At 37.9% G+C, this 14,158-nt stretch overlaps 1 long non-coding RNA gene across 4 annotated transcripts in view; it reads left to right on the top strand.

Annotated features, from left to right (window-relative positions):
• Positions 1-14,158, top strand: part of LOC147365749 (uncharacterized) — a 115,686-nt gene that overhangs the window by 68,026 nt on the left and 33,502 nt on the right. For 2 of the 4 annotated variants that reach the window (XR_015132712.1, XR_015132713.1), the window contains exon 3: positions 12,468-12,546. The exons of the other annotated variants lie outside the window; for them this stretch is intronic. This is a non-coding gene — a long non-coding RNA (uncharacterized LOC147365749). Of the gene's footprint in view, positions 1-12,467; positions 12,547-14,158 lie in introns of those variants that run through there. 4 annotated transcript variants of the gene reach the window in all.

Here is a 14,158-nt window from a genome sequence, read left to right as displayed (position 1 = left end):
ACCCAGGCCCTGGCAGTGAGATCTCTGAGACCTGACCACAAGACCACCAGGGAATTTCTCTTATATTTTTTAGATTCCACACGTAAGTGATATCGTGTTTGTATGTGTCTTTCTCTGTCCCACTTCTTTGACTTAGCATAATGCCATCCAAGTCCATCCATATTGCTTCAAATGGCAAAGTTTCATTCTTTTTTTATGGCCAGGCATGCACGCTAAGTTGCTTCAGTTGTGTCTGACTCTTTGCGACCCTGTGGACTGTAGCCCGCCAGGCTCCTCTGTCCATGGGATTCTCTAGGCAAGACTACTGCAGTGGGTTGCCATTTCCTTCTCCAGGGGATCTTCCCAACCCAGGGATCGAACCCACATCTCTATTATCTCCTGCATTGGCAGGCGGGTTCTTTACCACTAGCGCCACCTGAGAAGCCCTTTTTATAGCCAAGTGGCATTGTATTGTGCATGTACATCCATCTATCTATCTTTTTACCTTGTCTTCTTTATCTGTTCATCTGTTGATGGACACAGGTTGCTTTCATATCTTGGCAATTGTAAACACTGCTTCTTTGAACATTGAGGAGACTGTACATTTTCCAATTAGTGTTTTTGATTTTTTTGGGTGTATACCCAGAAGTAGAGTTGCTAGGTCATATGGTAGTTCTATTTTTAGTTATTTTGAGAATTCTTCATACTGTTTTCCATAGTGGCTATACTGACTGAGAGTTCCCTTTTCTCTGCCTCCCTGCCAATGCTTGTTATTTATGTTCTTTTTGAATATATCCAGCCTGATAGACGTGAGGCGATAGCTCATTGTGGTTTTGATTTGTATTTCCCTGATGATTAGTGATGTTGAGCACTTTTTCATGCACTTATTGGCCATTTGTATATCTTTGAAAAAATATCCATTTGGGTCCTGTATCCATTTTAAATTGGATTTTTTTTCAGTTACATAGCTCCTTATATCTTTTGCATATTAATCTATTATCAGAGACATGGTTTGAAAATATTTTCTCCTATCCTCCTATAGATTGATTTTAATTTTGTTGATCATTTCTTTTGCTATGCAGAAGTTTTGCAGTTTGTTGTTGTCCACTCATTTATTTTCGCTTTTGTTGCTTATGTCACTTGGCATCATTTCCAAAAATTCATTGGTAAGTCCAATGTCAAGTAGTTTTTTCCTTATGTTTTCTTCTTTTAATTTCAGTTGTTTTCTCTTTTGATTTATTCTTTGATTCATTGGTTGTTCAGGGATATGTTGTTTGATTTCCATGTTGATTTCAATTTTCTTTTTTTTTTATTTTTAAACTTTACATAATTTTATTAGTTTTGCCAAATTTCTCTTGTTATTGGTTTCTAAATTTATACTATCTCTGTTGGAAAAGATACTTGATATGTTTTTTATCTTCTTGAATTTGTTGAGACTTGTTTTGTGACCTAAAATGTGATCTATTCTAGAAAATTTTCAGTGTTCAGTTGAGAAGAACATATATTCTGGTGAGGTTAGATGGAATGTTTTGTATACATATGTTAGGTTTATTTCATCTATAGTGTTCAAATCTTCTTTTTCCATCAAATCTGATGCTCTGTCTGGTTGATCTATCTGTTGTTGAGTGGGGTGTTAAAGTCCATAACTGTTATTGTATTGCAGTTCATTTCTATTTTTAGTTATGTTAGTATGTGATATATTTATGTGCTCCAATATTGAGTGCATAAATATTTCCAATTATTACAGCTCCTCTATGAATTGACTTTTTATCACTATATGATGATCTTCTCATGTGACCATTTTGAACTTAAAGTCTATTCACTGTGGTACAAGTGTAGTTACCCTTGATTTCTTTTGATTACCATTTGCTTGAAATATTTTTCTGTCTCTTTTTTCTCAGCCTATATATGTCCTTAAAGCTAAAGTGAATCTCTTTTAGTCAGCATATGTTTGGATTTTGTTTTTATTTTATTTTTTTTATCTATTCATTCATCCTACATCTTCTGAATGGAGAATTTAGCCCATTTATACTTAAATTAAATTACTGATGAGAAAGAACTTACCATTCCCATTTAAAATATTATTTTCTGACTCTTACAGATCTGTTAATTTTTAAAACTATTTTTCTATCTTTTCTTTAGATTGCATAATTTCTGTGTTACCTCTAATCTCCTATTGAACCCATCTTGTGAATTTTTAATTTCATGTACTGACTTTTTCAGTTCAAAACTTTTTATTTGGTTATTTTTTAGAGTATGTATTCCTCTAAGAACTCCTATCCTTTAGTCATTTCAACTGTGTTTTTCTGTAGTTCACAAGGCATAGCTTAAATTCTTTGCCTGATACTTCCAAAACATGGATCATCTTCAGAATGGCATCTGCTTATTGTATCTTCACTTGAGAATTGGTGAAAGCTTCCTCGTTCTCAGCAAGCTGTACACTTTGTGATTTTATTCTGGACAATGAGAATGTTATATTGTGTAGACACTGGAGCTGGTTATACTCCTCTGGGGAATGTTGGAGAACTTGAGTAGATTAAGATGATGTGTTCTATTTTGTTGCTTCTAGTTTATATCTCAGTTTGGTTTTCAAAGCATTTTATAAGCTAGTTTGAGTCCATTACACATACAAGTAGCTCAGAGGTTAGTGTGAGACATGGGCAGTGGATCAAATCTCTCTTTACTTCTCTATGCCTTTATTGTGTGGGATGGGTCTGTCCCACACATGCATCACATCAGATCAGATCAGTCGCTCAGTCGTGTCCGACTCTTTGCGATCCCATGAATCGCAGCACGCCAGGCCTCCCTGTCCATCACCAACTCCCAGAGTTCACTCAGACTCACCTCCATCGAGTCAGTGATGCCATCCAGCCATCTCATCCTCTGTCGTCCCCTTCTCCTCCTGCCCCCAATCCCTCCCAGCATCAGAGTCTTTTCCAATGAGTCAACTCTTCGCATGAGGTGGCCAAAGTACTGGAGTTTCAGTTTTAGCATCATTCCTTCCAAAGAAATCCCAGGGATGATCTCCTTTAGAATGGACTGGTTGGATATCCTTGCAGTCCAAGGGACTCTCAAGAGTCTTCTCCAACACCACAGTTCAAAAGCATCAATTCTTTGGCGCTCAGCCTTCTTCACAGTCCAACTCTCACATCCATACATGACCACAGGAAAAACCATAGCCTTGACTACATGGACCTTTGTTGGCAAAGTAATGTCTCTGCTTTTGAATATGCTATCTAGACTGGTCATAACTTTCCTTCCAAGGAGTAAGCGTCTTTTAATTTCATGGCTGCAGTCATCATCTGCAGTGATTTAGGAGCCCAGAAAAATAAAGTCTGACACTGTTTCCACTGTTTCCCCATCTATTTCCCATGAAGTGATGAGACCAGATGCCATGACCTTCGTTTTCTGAATGTTGAGCTTTAAACCAACTTTTTCACTCTCCACTTTCACTTTCAACAAGAGGCTTTTGAGTTCCTCTTTACTTTCTGCCATAAGGGTGGTGTCATCTGCATATCTGAGGTTATTGATATTTCTCCCGGCAATCTTGATTCCAGCTTGTGCTTCTTCCAGTCCAGCGTTTCTGATGATGTACTCTGCATAGAAGTTAAATAAACAGGGTGACAGTATACAGCCTTGATGTACTCCTTTTCCTATTTGGAACCAGTCTGTTGTTCCATGTCCAGTTCTAACTGTTGCTTCCTGACCTGCATACAAATTTCTCAAGAGGCAGATCAGGTTGTCTGGTATTCCCATCTCTTTCAGAATTTTCCACAGTTTATTGTGATCCACACAGTCAAAGGCTTTGGCATAGTCAATAAAGCAGAAATAGATGTGTTTCTGGAACTCGCTTGCTTTTTCCATGATCCAGTGGATGTTGGCAATTTGATCTCTGGTTCCTCTGCCTTTTCTAAAACCAGCTTGAACATCAGGAAGTTCATGGTTCACATATTGCTGAAGCCTGGCTTGGAGAATTTTGAGCATTACTTTACTATCATGTGAGATGAGTGCAATTGTGCAGTAGTTTGAGCATTCTTTGGCATTGCCTTTCTTTGGGATTGGAATGAAAACTGACCTTTTCCAGTCCTGTGGCCACTGCTGAGTTTTCCAAATTTGCTGGCATATTGAGTGCAGCACTTTCACAACATCATCTTTCAGGATTTGGAATAACTCAACTGGAATTCCCTCACCTCCACTAGCTTTGTTCGTAGTGATGCTTTCTAAGGTCCACTTGATTTCACATTCCAGGATGTCTGGCTCTAGGTCAGTGATCACACCATCGTGATTATCTGGGTCATGAAGATCTTTTTTGTACAGTTCTTCTGTGTATTCTTGCCATCTCTTGATGATAGATAAGCCTGAAACTTGTGTAAGTTCACAGATTTATGGAAACTCCCTGTCTAGCCATCAGTGTGCTGGGATTTCTTTATACTCTCCAGCGCATAGACTCTACTGTTCCTTATTTCTCTGATCAGTAAAAAGGAGGTTCCCCTGTGGCTGCTACCACTGGTAAGTGACTTTATAATTGGGGCTCATCCTCAAAGGCAAGGCTGTGAGGAAAAAAAGGAAACATCCCTCACTTTCTTTTCTATATTTTGCTCCTCTCTGCGATCTGCCTTCTTTGGTTTACTTTTCAGAAGCCTCAGAAGTTGACTGTAGAGCTCTCAGGTAATTTACAACAAAGTGGGTTTTTTTTTTTTTGCTTTTCTGTGATTAACTAGAGGAATGGGGCTGTGAAGTGTTTATGTCCAGTGCTGATTCCAGGACCACTGCTGTCCTTAATTTTTTTAATGAAGATAATAATTTAAGGCATGTCCTGAGAAGAAAATTTAGGGTTCAGTCATAGAAAAACAGATGACACCACCCTTATGGCAGAAAGTGAAGAGGAACTCAAAAGCCTCTTGATGAAAGTGAAAGTGGAGAGTGAAAAAGTTGGCTTAAAGCTCAACATTCAGAAAACAAGGATCATGGTATCCAGTCCCACCACTCCATGGGAAATAGATGGGGAAACAGTGGAAACAGTGTCAGACTTTATTTTTCTGGGCTCCAAAATCACTACAGATGGTGACTGCAGCCATGAAATTAAAAGACGCTTACTCCTTGAAAGGAAAGTTATGACCAACCTAGATAGCATGTTCAAAAGCAGAGACATTACTTTGCCAACAAAGGTCTGTCTAGTGAAGGCTATGGTTTTTCCTGTGGTCATGTATGGATGTGAGAGTTGGACTGTGAAGAAGGCTGAGTGCCGAAGAATTGATGCTTTTGAACTGTGGTGTTGGAGAAGACTCTTGAGAGTCTCTTGGACTGCAAGGAGATCAATCCAGTCTATTCTAAAGGAGATCAGTCCTGGGTGTTCTTTGGAAGGAATGATGCTAAAACTGAAACTCCAGTACTTTGGCCACCTCATGTGAAGAGTTGACTCATTGGAAAAGACTCTGATGCTGGGAGGGATTGGGGGCAGGAGGAGAAGGGGACGACAGAGGATGAGATGGCTGGATGGCATCACTGACTGCATGGACATGAGTCTGAGTGAACTCCGGGAGTTGGTGATGGACAGGGAGGCCTGGCGTGTTGCGATTCATGGGGTCGCAAAGAGTTGGACATGACTGAGCAACTGATCTGATCTGATACGTTCTTTGCTTGTCTTTTCTGATTTCTTCTTGCCTTATTCTGAGGCTTCTTTCCCAAGACACACAGTACTCTCACGTCTATTTCTGACTTTTTTATGCCTCCTGTTTAAAACCTTACCCAGGCCAGTACTCATTTCTTTCATAGTATTTTTCCAGCTGTGTTAAGAATTCCATTTTCTCAACAGCCTACCTGAACTTAGTTATCAGTTGTAACACACTTGATAAACTAATTCTCTTTAAGGTGCTATTGTCTGATAATGGTTATCTCTCTAGCCAGTATTCCACAACCCCCTTATAAGTGTCTTTTTGGAAGAGGACTTTATATTAAATTTAAAGTCTCATCTCTAATAGTAGAATTTTAAGCCTTGATAGTAGGTGTTTATAAAGATACTTTTATAAGGGTTATTAGCAGGAATTCTCAAATAAGTTTGAAAAATTTTACCCAAATATGAAAGTGATCAAGCTTAGTTATTTATATGTATAGTTTTATTATTTATTTTATAAGAAAGGCCTGCATGATAATTTAAAAAATTGTATTAGCAATAAAAGTAAAGTATATTTTAGTAATAGTTTGAAAATTTTACTCTAATTTTTGTATTCAGCAATAAAAAATAGAAAAATCTCTCAGGAATATCCAGGGTTATTTTTTGTTATTACTTTCATTATGACCTTTAAGATATCATTAAATACTTTTACTAAATGAAAGGAAAATGGTAAATATAATAAGCTATGAATAATAAAGGCTTAAATATAAGTAAAATCTTCCAAAATTCACATGGCATATTTTTATATACTTACCCTTCAGGTCATTCACACCTACCTGAGTGAAATTAGAGAATATGAGTCTAAATTTATAGATCTTCTTCATATTACAATGTATAAAAACATTGACCAATAGCATAGCATTTGGGCAATTTAATAAATAGTCTTTAAAGTTTAGGTCAAGCATAATCCTTTCTCCAAAATTCCCTTATTCCTCCCCAAAGAAGCAAATATTTCACTCTGTATATATCTAAAAATATTTTTCATATTGTATTCTTATTGATTGTTCAGTTGACAGTCTCCTTCACTAGACTATGGGCTTCTTCAAATCAGAAACTATCTTATTCAACCTTTGCTTCTTTAGAGTCATAGTAATCCTTATTTAATGTCTACAAAAAAGGTGATGAAAAGTAAAGAAGGAAAAAAGAAAAGAAAGAACAGATGGATAGCACCCTGATTCTTACGGTCCATGTAGGGCTGGGCGTGAGACAGCCATGTGTCAGAAACTTGGGTGAATGATGATGAAGTGTAAAATTGGAGATTCAGAGTCCTAAGTTCCTGTCATGTGGGTAAGAGGAAGTCAGTGCATTAGTGCTTATTCAGTATTAGAACATAAAGGATTAAGTAAATCAACAAGAGAGGCAAGGCAGGCAAGGAGAGAAACTGCTGTGGCATGGATTACCAACCAGATTGAGGTCAGGTGGTCAGAGCTCAAGGGTTAGCCACATACACACTACAAGGAACTATAAACATAAAGGAAGTCTGATTTCAAGGGTGTATTTGATGCAGTGGTTGAGGAAAACGAGAAGCAGCTATAGACATCTCTTTTCTGGCACTTTTTGAAAAAAACAATCATTTAGATTTCATTTTTACCCTTAGTCTTGGGCTATTTTAAAGACTCTCTAGGAACACACAACTGCTTGAAACTTCAGAGCATTATTAAGTGTTAAGTGTATGCACACACCCGTGGGAGATGCTAAGTTCTATGCTCAAGATAAGGTCAACATACAACAAATCTGTTTTAGGCAAAAAACAATATGCCCTGTGTGTGCGTGCATGTGCGCGCACGTGTGTGTGTGACTTCAGCTGGGCTGAAATAATGTGTTTCAAACTTGGCCTGGCAGGAATCCATGTTGTGAAAAAGTCAAATAATATTGGGGGAAAATTCAGCAAACACTTGAAGATCAGTTAGGATTTAGAGGTTAGGGTAGGTGAAGCATTTTGCTCTTGTACTTTTACACTTTTCCCTTTTATCTATCAAGATACTGGGCTACCACATGATGAACAGAAATTTGTTAGCTCCATTTGAGGAACTAGCCATTCAATTAATTCAGTTGAATAGATATTTTTAAATACCTTCTATGTGTCCAGCATTGTGCTGAATATTGTGCAAAATAAAAGATAGTTCTTGGCAATATCTTGCTTTTGAAAATATATTGGGGGGAGATGTCAGTGAAGCAGTATGAAAAGATAGAGGAAACTTACAACAAAGATCTTAAATGAATTTAACAAAAAGCCATCAAAAGCACTGACTTCTTGCTTTCTCAGATTCTACCAATGATGAGAATAAGTAAGGGATGATGTCGATGACCATTGGATTGGGTTTTGAATATAGACCTCTGCTTAGATTTTTTTCTTTTTTTTTCCTGTTCTTGAAATTCTTTTCTTTCTCTTGGGTTCCAGGGCACTTGTGGGGGACTGGTATCATTCTTATGGCTTTTGTGCTCTGGCTGTGGCTACCCAAGTCCTTGGATTCCGGGAAGTCCTAGAAGGGGCTGGACCGTCTAACCTCTCTTAGGTAATAGGAGAGGAACAGAGTGGTGTAAGCAGGAGGTGGGTGCATTTAGAACAGCTGAAACAGGCACAGGAAGGAGGTAAATATTTTCAGCTTGTACAGGACTGTTATAATTGACTCTCTTTTTCTTGAGGTTCAGAGAATAAATTTTTTTCTAATTTAATGAGAGCTCTTATGGCCAACCCTAGATGGTCTTGTTTTTTCTTTTTAATTTTTTTGTGACTCCAGCTGTTTGGTGTTTCAATTTCACAGTAAGTGCTGTCAAATAACTTAGAATACATTCTTCAGGGATGCTGTAGGACACATTCGATTGCAAGGAACAAAACCCACTCGAGTTAGCTTAGTGAAAGGATTTTTATTTAATATAAGAAACACAAAAACAAGCCAGGCTTGTGAGAATGGAGTTGGAAACTGGAAAGCTGTTAGGAATGGAGACAGCTACTCTCTCTTTCTCTCTCTGGGTTTCCGGTTTTTGGTTTCTCGGCATGTTTGCAGTATTTTCTTATTTATCTGTACAATTTAGCTTTCTATGACCTAAAAATTAGTGCACACTTGGTCAGAAGAGGTCACTCGGGCCCCATCTCTGCATGATATTTCAGGTAAGATCCCACTTATCTAACTCTAGCTCTATTATATAAGTCTTAATTCAAGGTCTCAGGGAAGAGACCTTGGAGATTAGTGCTCATGTATTGCTCAATCACCTGTGGCCATAGGAGGAGGATCTTCTGGTAAAAATATGGCCACCTAGACCCACCTAGACTCCTGAAGTTGATGCTGTGCTGTAACGTATAAGTTGACATGGGTTGGGCAGGAATCCCAAAACTGCCTGCTGCTGCTAAGCTGCTAAGTCACTTCAGTCGTGTCTGACTCTGTGCGACCCCATGACGGCAGCCCACCAGGCTCCCCTGTCCCTGGGATTCTCCAGGCAAGAACACTGGAGTGGGTTGCCATTTCCTTCTCCAATGCATGAAAGTGAAAAGTGAAAGTGAAGTCGCTCAGTCGTGTCCGACTCTTAGCGACCCCATGGACTGCAGCCTACCAGGCTCCTCCGTCCATGGGATTTTCCAGGCGAGAGTACTGGAGTGGGGTGCCATCGCCTTCTCCCCAAAACTGCCTACAGAAGTGCATTTGAATGACGTTTACCCATGCAGCACTCCTTCTTGCCAAAATCAAATCACTTTTCTAGTTCTTTCTGCAATAGGATGACTCACTGTTATCTGGAATCAAAGAGTTTGAGAGCTCATGGGCCTCAGAGAACTAACCACCAAGTTACAAAGTTGTCATTTATGTTTCCCTAAAGAAATCTTTACAGAAATGGATCCTCATGTGTTCAGGTGGCCTGACTGAATATCTTGGAGTCTTCTGTGCTCTTGATAATTAGGACACCTGGCCACACACAGTACAGATGAATAAGCTTTGCATATCTATTTATAAAAAAAAGAGAATAATAATATGGATACATTGACATAGGAAAGAGATATCAGTGGGGAAGTTTCCCTCTTCTGATTTTTTTCCACTATAAATTGGTTTAAAGAAACTCAATTGTTTGGATTAAAATCTATCTAGGAAATTAGTGAATTGTTTGATTTAATTCATTCATTGAACATTTCTTCTTTTTATGCTATGCACTAGATACCTGTTACATCATGTGGCAATCGTGATGACGTTTCTTGATTTGTATAATTGTTGGCCTCTTTAATATGCAGTTGAAAGTGAAAGTGGAAGTTGCTTGGTTGTGTCTGACTCTTTGCAACCCCATGGACTCTACAGTCCATGGAATTCTCTAGGCCAGAATGTTGGAGTGGGTAGCCTTCCCCTTCTCCAGGGAATCTTCCCAATCTAGGGATCGAACCCAGGCCTCCCACATTGCAGGTGGCTTCTTTACCAACTGTGCTATCAGGGCTACATAATTTGTGGGGCCCAGTACAAAATGAAATTGCAGGACCCCTTGTTCAAAAATGAAGAATTTCAAGATGGTGAGAGCAGAGCATTGGATCACATGCAGAGCTCAACCTGTATATCTGTGAAGTCTGCCCTGCGTATGGGCAGTTGTCTTTTCACTTTCTCATGAGGAAAATAGAGGGTACTCTATTTTATTCCTATAGAACAGATACATAAGGTAGACCAGATAATCCTGGTCCTTCCTCACCCTGTCATTGTGCCTAAAGAAAAAGCTCATAGGGTGCAATTTTTTTAAAGAATAAAACTCATTACTTCTAATTATGACATGTCATACTTTAGTTACGATGTTGGATATCTGTAGTCATTAGTTAATTATAAAGAGGTATTCCCTATAATGATTTTCATGTTAAACTTCCCCCTTTCTTGCATTTTTTAAATTAGTGTTTAAAACTTTCAGGTGGTAAATTTATAAACTCCTTTGAAATAGATTTTATATACAGTTAATTTTGGTTTAGCTTTTATTCTGGATTATAATAGTCTACAAAATAGCAACCCAATACATTTCAGTTGAGGAAGACAATTGACTAGTTGTGTTTCAAGGGGATACAGTGATTTATAATGCCAGACTTTGTGAATTGCAAGTCTTTATTATGCAAAACCAGAGGGAAGTGGTTTATCCTGAGAGAAAAATGGCAGCTTCCTACGAACTGTATAATGTACCTTAAAATAATTTAAGTAATAAGTTTCATCTCAGGAGTTTCATTAACTCAAACAGCATGTATTGTAAAATATATCAGGCTGATACATTATAAAAATGTTGAATTTTTTAAGAAAAAAGAGCTCACATAAAATATTTAGATGGAAAAATTTCTAAAAAGAAAATAAAGGCTCCTGATTTATTCATAAAAAATTATGATAAAATTATCTTTTGTAGAGTCAGTATAGCTTGCAATTCAATAAAGGTCATTCTCTTTTTTGAGATGAGCTGCTGAACTGATCAATCTCCTTTATGTGCTCTTCCCACTGAGGTCTCCCCATGACTCTGGCTGGGCTCTCTGTAGGGCTGTCTCACACTCTCCCTGAGCAGATGTCTCTGTGTCAGGGACAAGGAAGACACAATATCAGATGCTGGCAGGAACTGTGGCTCTGGGTATTCAGGACTGCCAACCACAGGCTTATACAGTCTTGCTTGGTTTCTGAACCAGAAAAAGCCTGACTCGTAGTACATTGAGGGCCTCTTTCCCACCAGGAAGAATGATCTGTATAGTCACTGTGCACTCATTGTCTGATTCAGGGTCTGGCTAAGAAGAAATCAGTACCCTCACCTCTGTTTACCTTGCCATCTCACTGGAAGTGTAGCCAGTCTGCTGTACGGATCTTCTGTCGATGGGCTCTTGGTTTCTGGTTCTCACTCTAGTTTTCTCCTGGGACTTAATTTTGGATCATGGAATTGGCTGGGACTGAACCTTATTTCCAAGCGCCTGCCAGGCTTTTCTCCTTGGGCCTGGATCTTGTTTCTAGCATCCTTTAAAAAGACTTAAATAGACCTTCCTAATCTTGCTCTGCCTCGTACTTGGATGCACAACTCTTTCATTGACTGGATATTGTTCTGTGTGCCCTCTCTTGTTCCTTGAAATGAGATTTTTGGAAATGTGGTGATATACCTAGATTATTTTTAAGTTTACGATATTTTTAAGTGTACTCTGATGGGACTGCAGATCTCTTCCCACAGTGGCCTTGCCTTATTGTTAGATTTTCCTCAGCTCATGGTTTTGAAGATCCTGAGTGTCACCAGGGCTTGGTCAACTATGACAGGAATCATGAAATTGGTTGAGATCAATCATTAATTGGAGTTAGCTTAGCAAGGTGTTTTGGATGTGGTCTGAGTTCAGTGGTTATAACTGAGTTGATTTCTGTTAAACAAATGTGAAATATATTCTCTCGACAAGAAAATTCTTTTGTGATAATACAGTAGAAAGTACCATTCTATGAGAACTTTTCCATCTAACTCTTCCCCATTGTGGGGCAAAACTCAGTGTGACTGCTTTTCTATTAGCCAGAGAAGCTGATCCATCATCCTTTCCATTGTCATAGCTCGAAGAGACAAAGAAGTTCTAGGGCCAATTCAGGGCTCCTATTTTTTCTTCAGTAGCTCTTGAGTTGCAACCGGCTCCAGAACCTCCTCTAGAAGAATTAGGGGCAATTGAATTTTCAACTCCCATTTGGCAGTCGCCTGACTACTAAGGACCTACTCTCCTTTATCTTCTTCTCTGCCCACCTGAACCTGTTCAGAACCAGAGTTCTTCCCTGGACAAAGCTGACTAGAGATTAATGTGATGAAGAAGACTGCTTTTAGCACTTGCTCCCTCCATCTGAGTGCCCATTCTTTTATTTCCTAGACCCCAAGTCCTCTCTTCCATATAAAAGCCCACTCTCAGATTCCACTTGAGGAAGAGCAAAGTACTTCCAGTACAAAATGTAAGTCAACAATAGCTATTATCCTGTTTTTATTATATATAAGTATACTTATATTATCTCTCTTTATATATATTATACTTAAAAACATGAAAGATAGAAAGTTGTTAAAAATAGGAGGCCAAACAGATTAGAATTAAGATGAATAAACCTAACAAATAAATAAATAATAAGTTATAATACATAAATAATAAATAAAAGATAAACCTAACAAATAATAAGTAAATAAATAAACCTAATTTATTTAGATTAATAAATTAAATAATGAGGATGAGGAAATTTGAGAAAGGGAGAGAAGATTTGATTAAAAATTTAGGTTAAGAATGCTAGATGTAATTGAGAATTAATTCTCTCTCTAAATCGTCTGATATGTAAAGACAAAACTACAACATGATCAGATTTATAACCTTATTTTGTCCTAGATCAAAAGAAACATACACTTTTAAAGTCAGAGATAAAATTATAAAATATATATACAAGCACACACATTATATATATATTTGTGTGTACGTATATAAAAATGTATACACCTTATATATATTTCTAGATTTTTAAGGAATATATTTATCAAATATGTATATATATTTAATGTGTATGTGTACATATGCATATATATGTATTTTTATATATAGCACATTTCCATGATGCCATTTTCTAGTTGGAGTTTTTAGGGGTTTTGTTCAGTCGCTAAGTCGTGTCTTTGTGATCCCATGGACTGCATCATGCCAGGCTTCCCTGTCCTTCACTAGGTCCTGGAGTTTGATCAAACTCATGTCTATTGAGTTGGTGATGCTATTCAACCATTTCACCTCTGATGCCCTCTTCTCCTCCTGCCCTCAGTCTTTCCCAGAATCAAGGTCTTTCCCAATGAGTCCGCTCTTCACATCAGGTGGCCAAAGTATTGGAGCTTTAGCTTTAGCATCAGTCCTTCCAATGAATATTCAGGGTTGATTTCCTTTAGTTTGATCTCCTTGCATTCTTAGGGACTTCCAAGAGTCTTCTACAGCACCATAATTTGAAAGTATCAATTCTTTAGCACTCAGCGTTCTTTATGGTCCTTTAGGAGTTTTAGGACATACCTACTTCTGAAACTGTACAAAAATGCACGTCATAAGATTATCCTTTGGTGAAGTCACCTTAACTTTGAGAGTTAGATAGGAATGAACCTGTTAGTATTTGTTATGGTCTAGATATTATTCATTCAGTGTTGACTTTGTATTTTAGCCTGGCTCTGGCAGTCATATTAACTCTGTAAAGAGGTTGTGTGGATATATTTTCTGCTTGGGTTTGGTGACCTAACCAACAGGCTTTCTTTGGGTTGAGAGAGACAGGTTTCAGCAACTTTAAAAGTATTTTCTGCTTATTTTCTTAGAAGATGTAAATACCTCATTGGGGATTTCATTGTTTATGGTCCTTTTATTCTTCAAATACTAAGTAAGATGTCATTAGTGGGATTGATTTTCTGTTAGAATACATTTTACTCTGTGCACACATATCTTCCTTTTAGAAAAAGAGAAAAAAATGTCCATTTACTAACCCATTGACTAGAGTCCAGGGGTACATGAAAATGAAGAAAATGGGGGAAAGTCCCATTCATTTTTTTAAAGTTCCCTTT

Source organism: Bos grunniens, chromosome 9 (genome assembly GCF_055505025.1).
Source record: "Bos grunniens cultivar Pamir isolate PY7600 chromosome 9, Bosgru_T2T1.0, whole genome shotgun sequence".
In the NCBI taxonomy this organism is placed as follows: Eukaryota; Metazoa; Chordata; class Mammalia; order Artiodactyla; family Bovidae; genus Bos; species Bos grunniens.
The sequence above is the reverse complement of the archived record's forward strand: the minus strand, read 5'-3'. Positions and strand labels throughout refer to the sequence as shown.